This window comes from Euphorbia lathyris, chromosome 2 (assembly GCF_963576675.1).
Source record: "Euphorbia lathyris chromosome 2, ddEupLath1.1, whole genome shotgun sequence".
Classification (NCBI taxonomy): Eukaryota; Viridiplantae; Streptophyta; class Magnoliopsida; order Malpighiales; family Euphorbiaceae; genus Euphorbia; species Euphorbia lathyris.
Genome location: NC_088911.1, coordinates 39,994,139 through 40,007,600, shown reverse-complemented (window position 1 = coordinate 40,007,600; position 13,462 = coordinate 39,994,139). Strand labels below are relative to the sequence as shown.

Genomic DNA, 13,462 nt, shown 5'->3' with positions numbered 1-13,462 from the left:
TAAGTGATACTATTATTCTTTTTAACTTAAGGGTTTAGATTCCATAAACTGATCCTCTTCTATTTTTGGTAGATATGAGAGGATCCGATTCCATTATGTATGTAGGAAATCCATATTAATTAGTTAAACAAAAAAATAAAACCAAGTCGAATTTGTGTATATATAACCATCAATTTACAAGGAAAAAATTAAATTTGAACCACATTAACTATTATAACTAAAGAAAACAAAATTATTAACTAGAATAAAAACAGCAAAAAAAAATTTGAAATCAAAAGCATTTCTACCATAGATATTACACATAGGATATGATTGGTGTTAATAAATAAACTTACACAAATAGCATCAACTGAGTATATTTTTATGAGGGTATTATAGAATTTGTTGGAATTGATCTAAAGATATCTTCTGCGATATCTGTTAAATCTATTTTCAAAGGAATTATTGTTCTTGATAGCACAAGTCGAGATAAGGAAGACGATGATTGTGAAAACAATTAGTACAAAAAACGAGATGCTCAAATTCCTCCCTTGCTTTCTAATAACACCTAAAAATCCAGCTTTGCATGCGTCACAGTTTAAACATAACTCGTTCTGCTTATTACTCCATGCTCGACAGTCATTGTTCTTTTCACACATTTTTAGATCTCCAATCCAAAATGTTGCATTCCAATACTCAAATCCACATTCCCTCGGCGGCATGCAGCAATGGCCCTGCAAATAAAAGCCTTGTTAGGGTTTAGAATTTATAAATTAGCACCCAATAGATACATTTTATCATCAATGACAATAATTAACTAGCCCAGTTTTTCCCTCCGGCGAAGTGGTTTTCCAACCAGTGGGAGAAATCTCCAATCCCGTGGCGGGAAACAGCATTACCGGCAGACTTATTGGTGACCAAGAATACGAAAAGGGCGAAAAATACGAGGGCAATAATCATGAGAAGCGTAAGAATCATATAAAGCCCTAACAAGAAATTATTCTGGCAAGAGGAACCGATCAACCCTAGTAGTGAAATTGAAGTTACAAAAGCGCGGGCTATCAGAAGAGAATTGACGATCAACTTCTGACAAACGGTGGTTGTACCATGAAAGTGAAAATATATGCCGCAACCGAGGAGGGCGATGCCGGCCACCAGGAAAATAATGTTTAGAGTTGTGAGAAGAATGTTGCTTGCGCCCGCCATTGTTGTTTGAAGTTTGTTGCTTGCGCCCCCCATTGTTGTTTGAAGTTTGAAGTTTAAAGCAGTGATATAAATAGAGAGGAGAGGGAGAAATAAGGATCAAAGCAGTGATATATATAGAGAGGAGAGGGAGAAATAAGGATGAATTACGGTTGGAGAAGGAGAAGGATTCTCTGATTCCGATTTCGGATAAGCAATAACTTACTAGGACTTGCAATGGACAACTTATTTACGGATTTGGTTATTGTTACGATTATCTTTTGTTTTATTTCTATTTTTAACCAAAAAATAATAATTAAGCCACTAATCTTTCAATTTTATGCATATTAAACCATCAAGGCAACTAATTGTGGACATCAAAGTCAATTGCGTTAAATTATAGAGATCAGAAGAAAATTGTAATTATATAATGATACATTTAAAAAGTATTTGAATCGAATATTAAAATAAATTAAAAAAGAAAAGAAAAATATGATGTTTTGAACGATTTCTAAACTTAAATCTAATAGTTTATTCATCCTGACGGATCCAGAATTTTAGCCTTGCGACTAGTGTCGTAGTTAGATTTATGGAGATAAATGAAATTTTTAAACTCCAACTCGTTAGGGTTGGATAACAAATTTTTAGCCTCCAACACTTTAAATTTTTTGTCGTTTCGGCGTGTTAAAAATAAAAAATTAAAAATAGTCGGTTTAAAAGAAGTAGATATATTTAATATTTTATAAATCAAATACTAAGTTTGTTTAGTCTTAAAAGTGTAAAAATTGATTTAGGAAAAAAATAGTACACATGAGTTAAGAAGATATAGAGAGTGATTAATAAAAATAACAAAATTATTTAGAAAAAAAATCAAGTAGTTAAATAAAAGCTTTTACAAAATGAGAGTTAGAATCTTGTGAGTGCTTTGTGTTTGTGTGCATGAGTGGCTGAGTGAGTCCAAAAAGTGTACTAATTGAATTAAAAGTGCAAGCTGATAGTTAAGGTCAAATCATAGATCTTATATTAATTTTTGGCACACCCTGTACGTAAATGCTTTGATACCATATCATAAAACCGATTGAACTAAAAGTTTAAGCTGATAGCTAAAGGTCTACTTTATATTAATATCTGACACACCCAAACGTGAATGCTAACTGGGCTTTCAACGTACATAATATAGGCTCATAATCGACCATTTAGTCAAACTGACTAAGATACCATACGGTAGTTTTCAACTGGTCAGTGACTAATCAAGTGAATTTAAAATCAGATCTAGGCTTATTAAAATCAGATGGTAGAGATTAAAACAATCGTACAACTTAAATTTGTTGGAAAATTTTGAATAAAATTATTTGTTAATTTTAATACCAACAAACACCTCCTTTCATGAACAGTTGTGTCATTCGTGAACAGTCATGTATGTCCGTGTACAGTCATGTTCGTTCGTGAAAAGACATATCCTTTCGAGTTCTATTTATATAGAATGGATTGTCAAATTCACAGTAAGTTGAAAGTTGTTGAAAAAGTTTATGAAAAAACTCTCTGTCTGTTCACAGTCTTGTTTTCCTACTCTGGTGATAACTAGGCTACACACGGTTTGAGTTCGCTTGCGTAATCTGTTGTATCCTGGGAGACGATCGTCAATAGCGACGATATCTGTCTTAAGGAAACTGCTAATACAGGCCTCAGATTTGTCTATCACTTTCCTTTTAATTTTCAGTTTTACTGTTTATATATTTTTCTGTGTTCGTGTTGTTTTTTGGTTAATCACATCCTACATTTTTAAGACAGACGTAATTGTTTGTCTAACATTCTTAAGACATACATAATTGTTTGTTCTACAATCTTAAGACAGAACATTTGTTTGGTGTTTTTTCCAAAGAACATGTACAGAAGAATTATTTGGAACAGATTCTTAGTTCTTTCCAAATACTGACAGAAAAGCATTATTAGCATGACCAGAAATTCATCATTTTGTGATTTTCAAAAATACACAGAAGAAAGAAAATATGTAGTTGGAATGAGCCAAAGTCATGAAAATACGCCAATTTGAATATGAAGTATATACAGGTTTGCAATATGAATTACTCATATTGACTACACTCTCTTATCACTGGGTTATGCTTTTGTTGTGGTAGTTAATATGATCATTTAATTACATGGTTATTTTTAATATTGATACATTATGCAGTGTTGTGTTATATTTTTGTTCCTTCCAAAAGTCTTTGGTCTTGTATTGAGAAGGAATAATGATTAGTGTACAATGGTGGAGATGGCACTGCAAATTTAAATTTGAAAAAGTGCATTTTGTTTGTTGCTGGAAACCATTTTTCAATTTAGTTGTTATTATGGTTTGAGGCAGAAACTTCAATTTCGAAAACTGATATCTTTCATGGTTGAAAGTATATTAAATATTTGATTTATAATAAATGTTAATTCTTTTATTTATGCTGCGGATAAAATGGCAGTAATAGAGCTTGTGATCTTGAGCGAGGTAAGCTTTCTTTTTCCTAGTTTTGAAGAATTGATTGTGTTCTATATTTCTTTTGGTACGAGCAACTTTCGTAGTTGTGTTGATGAATATAAATACCTTGTTGATGGATTATCTTGACGAACAAAGTATAATTGAAATATTATATTCTGAAGGACCCAAAAGACGGGTTACCAATAACAACACCACAAGGATCAATCTAACAAACCATCAACCAAAGCACAACCCAAGTTCCAAATCAAAATAGCAACTATAACCACAAGAATGGAAATCTAAACCACAATCAACAACACAAGATTTATACGTGGAAAACCTCTTCGGTGTGAAGAATAAAAACCACGGGACGTTTGAGGAGTCCACCCTACTTCTCTTATTATGATAAAATTGAGGGCAAAACAAACCCAATAAAGTCTTACAAAAGGTTTATAACCCACCAACAATCATGAAACAATAAGAGATTTGAAGAAGTAGACAAATACCAAGAAAGAGAAGAAAACAGTCTACAATCTGCCCCAACTCCGAACAGACCTTCCCGACCTCCGAACGACAATCACAAACGGTCAGAACATGGAACAATATGTCTAGAAGCTCCTGTCCAAAAATCGTGACGATCCGACGGTTCAATCTCCGGGAATCGACAAAAACGTGAACTGGCCTAAAGAGAGAAAAGGCCAAATCCGAAAATCTCCTTTTGGTGTGTCTTTTCTTCTTCCTTCACTTATCTCAATAAATGACAATTAATACACTTAAATACATATTAACCTAGCTTCTCAAAGAAGCCAAAATTAATATTAAATGGACCTTAAATATGGGCGGGACCCATAACAATCTCCCCCTCCAGCCCATCACGGAGAGAAGAAAAACTCAAATTCTTCAACGTTTGAATCTCATCCCAGAAAGCTTATTACAAAGCTCAAGCTTGCTTCCGGGAACCACCTTGGTTAACATGTCTGCTGCATTTTTATCTGTGTGGACTTTCTTTAACAACAATTCTTTCTCTTCAATCACATTCCGCAACCAATGATATCTAATATCAATGTGCTTAGTACGAGCATGATACATGGTATTCTTGCTCAAGTCCATAGCACTCTGACTGTCACAGAATGTCACATACTCACATTGCTTCAAACCCAACTCTTGAAGGAACCTCTTCAACCAAATCATCTTTTTACATGCTTCCACAGCTGCTATATACTCTGCCTCAGTAGTAGACAATGCTACACACTTTTGTAGCTTGGATTGCCATGAAATGGCTCCCCCTGAAAATGTAAACACATAACCTGAGGTAGACTTTCTATTATCAAGATCACCAGCCATGTCTGCATCTGTATATCCCTCAAGAATCGGTTTGCCACCTCCATAACACAAACTCAATTTGGAAGTACCACGTAAATATCTGAAAATCCACTTAACAGCTTCCCAATGAACCTTACCCGGATTGGATAAGTATCTACTCACCAAACCAATAGCCTGTGTGATATCTGGTCTAGTACAAACCATAGCATACATCAAAGAACCAACAGCAGATGAATAAGGAACAGAAGACATACTCGTTTTTTCTTCATCTGACTTAGGACAAGCTTTATTACTCAACTTGAAGTGAGCTGCTAAAGGTGTATTAACAGGCTTGGCATTCTTCATATTGAACCTTTCAAGCACACGTTCAATATACTTTTCTTGAGATAACCACAACTTTCCAGCTTTCCTATCACGGACTATCTCCATTCCTAAGATCTGCTTAGCTGGACCTAAGTCTTTCATGTCAAATGACTTGGACAAATCCTTCTTCAAGTTGGAGATCATCCCTGAATCTTGTCCAACTATCAACATATCATCCACATATAAAAGAAGGATAATAAATTTACCTCCAGGGAAATTTCTAAAATACACACAAGGATCTGCTGAAGTTCTATTATAACCATTTTTTGTCATAAAAGAATCAAACTTCTGATACCATTGCCTTGGTGCCTGTTTGAGCCCATAAAGACTCTTCTTCAACTTGCAAACAAGCTTTTCTTTTCCCTTCTCTTCAAATCCTTCAGGTTGCTCCATATATATCTCCTCATGCAAATCACCATGTAAGAAAGCAGTTTTCACATCAAGCTGCTCCAACTCCAAATCAAGACTTGCAGTTAAACCCAAAATGGTTCTTATAGATGTCATCTTGACAACAGGAGAGAAGATCTCATCAAAATCAACGCCCTTCTTCTGATTGCAACCCTTTACCACCAATCTGGCTTTGCGCTTCACTATCTTGTCACCATCTTTCTTGTTCTTGAAAACCCATCTGTTTTTCAAGACCTTCTTACCTTTAGGAGGCTTCACAAGCACATATGTCTCATTCTTTTTCAAGGAATCCATCTCTTCCTTCATAGCATCAAGCCAAAGATTTTTATATTTACTAGACAACACTTCTTCAAATTTCTCTGGCTCCCCCTCATCAGTGACAAGAATAAACTCTGAACTTGGATATTTTGTAGAAGGTTTTCTTTCTCTAGTTGACCTTCGAACCGGTGCTTCTTCCACCAAAGGAGTTGGCTGCTCCCCCTGCTCATGAACATCCTCTATATCATTCTGATCATCATGTGGAACATCATCAAATTCTGGTACACCATCACCATCATTATTAAATTCTGGTGCATCACCATCTTCATTTGGTTGTACCTCCTCAACACCATCAAGTGTTGCTTCAACATTCTCATTTGTTGGATGCTCAATAGGAATAGGAATAGAAGTAGAAGAAACATCAGTAGTATTAAAAGATAAATCTGGAGTAGAAGTGTACCTTGTACTCAGAAGTTCTGAGCCCATCTCGTGCTCAAAGAATACTACATCTCTGCTTCTCACCACTTTCTTCTTCTCTGGATCATAGAGTCTAAAACCATACTCCTCATCACCATAGCCAACGAATACACAAGGATTAGTCTTGGAATCAAGCTTTGATCTCTGTTCTTTTGGCACATGCATGTATGTCTTGCATCCAAAGACTCTCAAATGTGAATAAGAAGGATCTCTACCCTTCCATGCTCTCTCGGGTATCTCAAGGCCAAGAGGAATTGATGGTGAACGATTGATCAAGTACACTGAAGTATTAACAGCTTCAGCCCAAAATGTCTTTGGAAGATTAGACATTCTAAGCATACATCTCACTTTCTCCACAATTATTCTATTCATTCTCTCTGCTACACCATTGTGTTGAGGGGTTCCGGGCACAGTTTTTACATGTCTAATTCCATGGTGTGAACAATAATTCTCAAATTCTTTGGAAGTGTACTCACCACCATTGTCAGATCGAAGACACTTCAATTTTCTTTCTGTCTCCCTTTCTACCATGACATGAAACTTCTTGAAAGTTTCAAACACTTCACTCTTTTTCTTCAACATGTAAACCAAAGTTCTTCGAGTAGCATCATCAATAAAAGTGACAAAATATTTACTGCCACCAAGAGACTCCACCTCTAAAGGACCACAAACGTCAGAGTGTATCAACTCCAACTTTCCTTCCTTCTTTGTAGACTTCTTAGAAAAGGAAGCTCTATGTTGCTTTCCTGCTAAACAATAATCACAAGGGTCAAAAGAAACAGATTTATCAACAGGAATAAGAGATTTACCTGCCAAAAGTTTTAACCCTTTATCTGTCATATGTCCCAATCTTCTATGCCACAAATTTGGAGAGTTCTTTTCTTCAACTGCATTTAGCTCACCAGAACATACATTCAAGTATGTTTTATACAAAGAACAACACAAATCACCTCGAGCAACTGTCAATGAACCCTTGGACAATCTCCATTTGCCATCTCCAAAGGTATGCCTGAAGCCTTCTTGATCAAGAACATTTGCAGACAACAAGTTAAGGCGTAGATCGGGAATATGGCGCACATTCTTCAATATAAGCATGCACCCAACACTTGTCTTCACCCGAATATCACCCATGCCAACAATGCTTGCCGAACTCTGATTTCCCATCTTGACACTACCAAAATCTCCTGCTTTGTAGTTCAAGAAGTATTCCCTTCTAGGAACACAATGATAGGAAGCTCCTGTATCAACAAGCCACTCTGTGCCTGAACCATCAATATGATGACACTCACTAGTTGCACAAATCAAAAAAACACCATCATCACTTTTAGAAGTGACAGCTGCAGTATTTTTATCATCTCCCTCCTTCTGAGAATCTTGCTTCTTGCTTTGTTCTCTTTTCCAACGGTAGCAGTATTTCTTTATGTTACCTGGTTTGTTGCAGTGATGACATACCATAGGCTCTTTCCCATCTCTGGACTTAAACCTACCTCTTGAGTTACCACGCCTCTTTGGACCTCTACTTTTGCCTCTACCTCTGTTCTCAACAACAAGAGCGTGTGAATTATCAACTCCCATCTCCTTTCTTCTTATCTCTTCATTAAACATACTCTCTTTAATCACATCCAAAGAAAGTACACCATCCGGAGCAGAGTTACTAATAGTCACAACAAGAGTTTCCCAACTATCTGGCAATGAACTCAATAGAAATAAAGCCTGCAACTCATCATCAAGAATAATCTTCATAGTGGTAAGTTTGTTGATTATATCTTGAAAATCACTAAGATGCTCAGAAACTGACTTCCCACTTTTCAACTTCAAATTAACAAGCCTCTTAATCAAAGAAGCCTTATTATGAGCAGTCTTTCTTTCATAAAGACCTTCTAATTTCTTCCACAAATCATATGGGTCAGACTCTTGAGAAACATGGTTGAAAATGCTAATATCAACTCATTGTCTGATAGTCCCCAAAGTCTTTCTTTTCAACTTTTCCCATTCTCTATCTTCCAATGTTTCTGGTTTGACTGGTTTGGACAAACTACCATCCTCTTTGGTTTCTGCATCAATTGGGTCATACAAATCTTTGCAAAATAACAAATCTTCTATCATAGGTCTCCATATAGAATAATTGGTTGATGTCAATTTAACCATGGAACTATTACTGCTATTAGACTCCATAGCTAACTTCAAAATTAACCTTGCTCTGATACCAATTGAAGGACCCAAAAGACGGGTTACCAATAACAACAATCAAATACGCGGAATACCAATAACAACACCACAAGGATCAATCTAACAAACAATCAACCAAATCACAACCCAAGTTCCAAATCAAAATAGCAACTATAACCACAAGAATGGAAATCTAAACCACAATCAACAACACAAGATTTATACGTGGAAAACCTCTTCGGTGTGAAGAGTAAAAACCACGGGACGTTTGAGGAGTCCACCCTACTTCTCTTATTATGATAAAATTGAGGGCAAAACAAACCCAATAAAGTCTTACAAAAGGTTTATAACCCACCAACAATCATGAAACAATAAGAGATTTGAAGAAGTAGACAAATACCAAGAAAGAGAAGAAAACAGTCTACAATCTGCCCCAACTCCGAACAGACCTTCCCGACCTCCGAACGACAATCACAACGGTCAGAACATGGAACAATATGTCTAGAAGCTCATGTCCAAAAATCGTGACGATCCGACGGTTCAATCTCCGGGAATCGACAAAAACGTGAACTGGCCTAAAAAGAGAAAAGGCCAAATCCGAAAATCTTCTTTTGGTATGTCTTTTCTTCTTCCTTCACTTATCTCAATAAATGACAATTAATACACTTAAATACATATTAACCTAGCTTCTCAAAGAAGCCAAAATTAATATTAAATGGACCTTAAATATGGGCGGACCCATAACATATTCGGACAGATTGGAGGACAACTTTATATATATAGTTTATATTTTTGTTGTTAATTATTTATTATAAATCTGTTTGTTTATACAGATTATAATTTCCTGATTCTAACTTGGTTTGTTTGGAATTTCAGGAAGAAAAAGTTGTTGTCATGTTTTTGTTTGTTTAAACAGATTAATTGCATTTTAGCATGTGTTAGTACATGTATGTTAATTGAAGATGGATCCGGTTTTAAGAACACGGTCACTTCAAAGGCTTTAGGCCTAATTGTACTAGTGGCAACATGTAAGCCACAATGAAAGTCTAGAAAAATTTCATTGGTGTGAATTTTAAGACTTACCATAAAAAGAAAATATAGATGGTCATGATGATGATATGCAAAAATTCCATATTTGATATTCTCGCGCGTAAGGGTTGATTTACATTATAAATGTGAAATGTCATAAATTGACAAATTTGAGCAGTGATGTTATCTAGTCGAGTTAGACGTTGGTAGATGAACATTGTAGTTGGCTAGATTTAATTTATGAAAGTCACTAAAAATGTAGAAATCAAATCGCCTTAAAATAAGTACGTCACAATGATGGAATCGAAGAAAAATATCATATCAGTCGGTAAATATGCGGTATAAAAAGCTTCTGTATGATGAGTTACAGGTAGAAAAGCTTCCGTGTGATAACATCGTTAGTCAATTGATCTCAACGAGTGTCATCCTCGTTGATTTTGTAGAATCAAAGGATAACACAGCGGATCCGCTAACCTAGAGGTCAAACCGAGATCAAATTGAAAAACCATCGAAAAGAATGAGACTAAAGCCCATAGTGAAGAGGAGTTATGTGAAGGAAAACCCTACCTAGTTGACTGGAGATCCCAAGATCTAGATTCAAAGGGACAACCTAATTGCATAAACCTTGCGCGTTCACTGTGGGGGGTTAAACCCTCGTCCATTCCTAGATGTAAACAGTGACACCAACGGGAAAAGGTTAAGCTATATGCTTTTAATGATACATTGTGCGTCAGTATTCTGAGCAAATAAATCACCTATGTCAGAGTGAAGTGGGGTCGCTTCGATGGAGACTAGTGTGGGGCCTAGTTCTCTTAAACTCTCGCAGAACCAGGCGATGTTCATGACCATAACGAACATAACCACGAGAACCATACTGTGTTAGGTTGGTATCTGTGTGGGGTATATCATCATTTACACAAACGGCAGAATAGTTCAAAGACATTGCGTCTACTAGTCAGCCAGTAAAGTAAATATACTTTCACAAGGGAAGGTTCAAGGCACATCAGCTACCTATCCTATGCAGATATCTTCTGTAGAAACTTATCACCACATCCTAGTCGTCTTGTTTCTAATTTTATTCATGTGAGGGATTGTTGGAAAATTTTGAATAAAATTATTTGTTAATTTTAATACCAACAAACACCTCCTTTCATGAACAGTCGTGTCCTTCGTGAACAGTCATGTTTGTATGTGAACAATCATGTATGTCCGTGTACAGTCATGTTCGTTCGTGAAAAAACATATCCTTTCGAGTTCTATTTATATAGAATGGATTGTCAAATTCACAGTAAGTTGAAAGTTGTTGAAAAAGTTTATGAAAAAACTCTATGTCTGTTCACAGTCTTGTTTTCCTACTCCGGTGATAACTAGGCTACACACGGTTTGAGTTCGCTTGCGTAATCTGTTGTATCCTGGGAGACGATCGTCAATAGCGACGACATCTGTCTTAAGGAAACTGCTAATACAGGCCTCAGATTTGTCTATCACTTTCCTTTTAATTTCCAGTTTTACTGTTTATATATTTTTCTGTGTTTGTGTTGTTTTTTGATTAATCACATCCTACATTTTTAAGACAGACGTAATTATTTGTCTAACATTCTTAAGATAGACATAATCGTTTGTTCTACAAAATTTACACCTTCTAAATCTAACGGTGATTGACCAGATTCACTTGGTCAGTCACTGATCATGTGAAAATTACTGAGATACTACATTATGAAACCAATTGAACTAAAAGTCCAAACTAATAAAATAATTAGGACTCAATCCTATATCTTGTATTAATCACTGGCTATATATTCTCTCATAAAAAGTGCTAAAATTTATATTGTACATATTCTTTCAAAATTTGTTCTCTGAATCATTCAGGAAGTTCCTAGAAGGCCACACATATTGTTTCACTTCATATAGGTATAAAATTAAATTAAAGACTTCTATCAATATTAGGAATATCTTTTAGGGGGCGTTTGGTTCGGGGTTTTTAGGAATGGGAATGAGAATGGAAGGGTTTCATTCCCCTTTGTTCTTGTTTGTTTAAAAAAAAAAACTCATTCCCTTTACTCATTTTAGATTATGGGTTTATCCCACTTTAGGTTAAGCCATTACCCCAAGCTATGTAGGGAATTAGATTCCATTTATTCTATTCCCTTTCCTAAACATATCTAAACACGTAGGAGAATTAATGTTTAGTCTTTTTTTTTATGTAATAAGTTATTTTGTTTACGTTCTTTCCTGGATATTGCTTCCAATTTTTCATCTTCCCAATAATACAGTTACTATTAATGAGAGAAAATAAAAAATTGAATTTTATCAAAACTTGGCCTTGACTTTCGAATATATAGCATGATCTGTTTCTGCCTTCTCTCTGGTAACCAAAACATTTTTATTTATTTCATGTGGATCAGAATCTGCAGCAAATTTTAATTCTTTATTTCGGAAATTGTGCTTATTAAGGGCATGAAATATGTAGAAACTCATTGAAACTCCTTACAATCTCTTCTTCTTCCTCCGATGGATTCTGAATCTCAGCAGCTGCATTTCAAACATATCCTCGATCGAGCCGTCGAATCAGGCCTCCCAATCAGGCTTGTTGAACTCAAATTTCCTGCTCAAGAAGCAGGACTACCACAAGATTGCGAGAATCTCGACATGCTAATTTCACTAGGCTTAATCTTGGATTTCTACTCAGCAATCAATCGGCTACAAGAACCAGTTGAAAAATTGCTTGAAAATATGCAACCAAGCCCTAGTTGTATCATATCTGATATGAGTTTGTCTTACACAAGCCGAGTCGCAACCAAACTTCATCTTCCACGAATCGTTTTCAATGGATTTTGTTGCTTTTGTATGTTATGTACACATAGAGTATACAATTCCGGGATACTGCAAACTGTAAATTCTGATTCAGAATACTTTTCAGTTCCCGGATTTCATATCCAATTAACCAAACAACAACTTGTAGCTGCAGTTATGCAAAATGGTGAAGCATTTGCCGCGGAATTAGCAGCAGCGGATGCGGTAACATATGGTATCATAATCAATTCTTTTGATGAATTAGAGTCAGATTACATCCAGCAATACAAAAAGATACAGGATAAGGTCTGGTGTATCGGTCCGGTTTCGCTTAACAACAAAGAACTTGGATCTGATTCAAAGAGGTGATACTCAGACGGTATCCGACGTATGTTTCGGTAGCCTTTGTAATTTAGTAACTTTGCAGTTGATAGAACTTGCTTTAGCCTTAGAAGCATCGAATAGACCCTTCATTTGGGTTTTAAGAGGAGAGGAGACGAGAAATCGAGAGAGATAGAGAAATGGATGAAAGAAGAAGGTTTCGAAGAAAGAACAAAAGGGAGAAGCCTCGTAGTAAGAGGATGGGTACCGCAACTTGTAATATTGTCACATTCAGCAATTGGCGGATTCTTAACACATTGCCGGTGGAATTCAACGCTAGAAGCAATAAGTGCAGATGTACCTATGATTACTTGGCCGTTTTTCGGAAATCAGTTTTGTAATGAAAAGCTAATTGTGGATGTGTTGAAGATTGGAGTGAAGGTTGTTGGGGCAGAAGTTACTTTGGTTTGGGGGTTGGAAGATAAGATTGGAGTTTTGGTTAAAAAAGAAGATGTAACGAGGGCTATTTCAGGGCTAATGGATGGAGGAGATGAAGTTGAAGAGAGAAGAAAAAGAGTAAAAGAGTTGAGTGTGAAGGCAAAGAGAGCTTTGGAGAAAAATGGATCATCAGATCTCAATTTGAAATTGTTAATAGAAGATATCAAGCTTCTTGTAGCAAATAAACCTTCATTGTAG

General features: G+C 35.9%; 1 pseudogene; it reads left to right on the top strand.

The window, feature by feature from the left end:
- The first annotated feature begins 12,163 nt into the window (after positions 1–12,163).
- On the top strand, positions 12,164–13,462 carry LOC136216877 (UDP-glycosyltransferase 73C1-like; annotated as a pseudogene).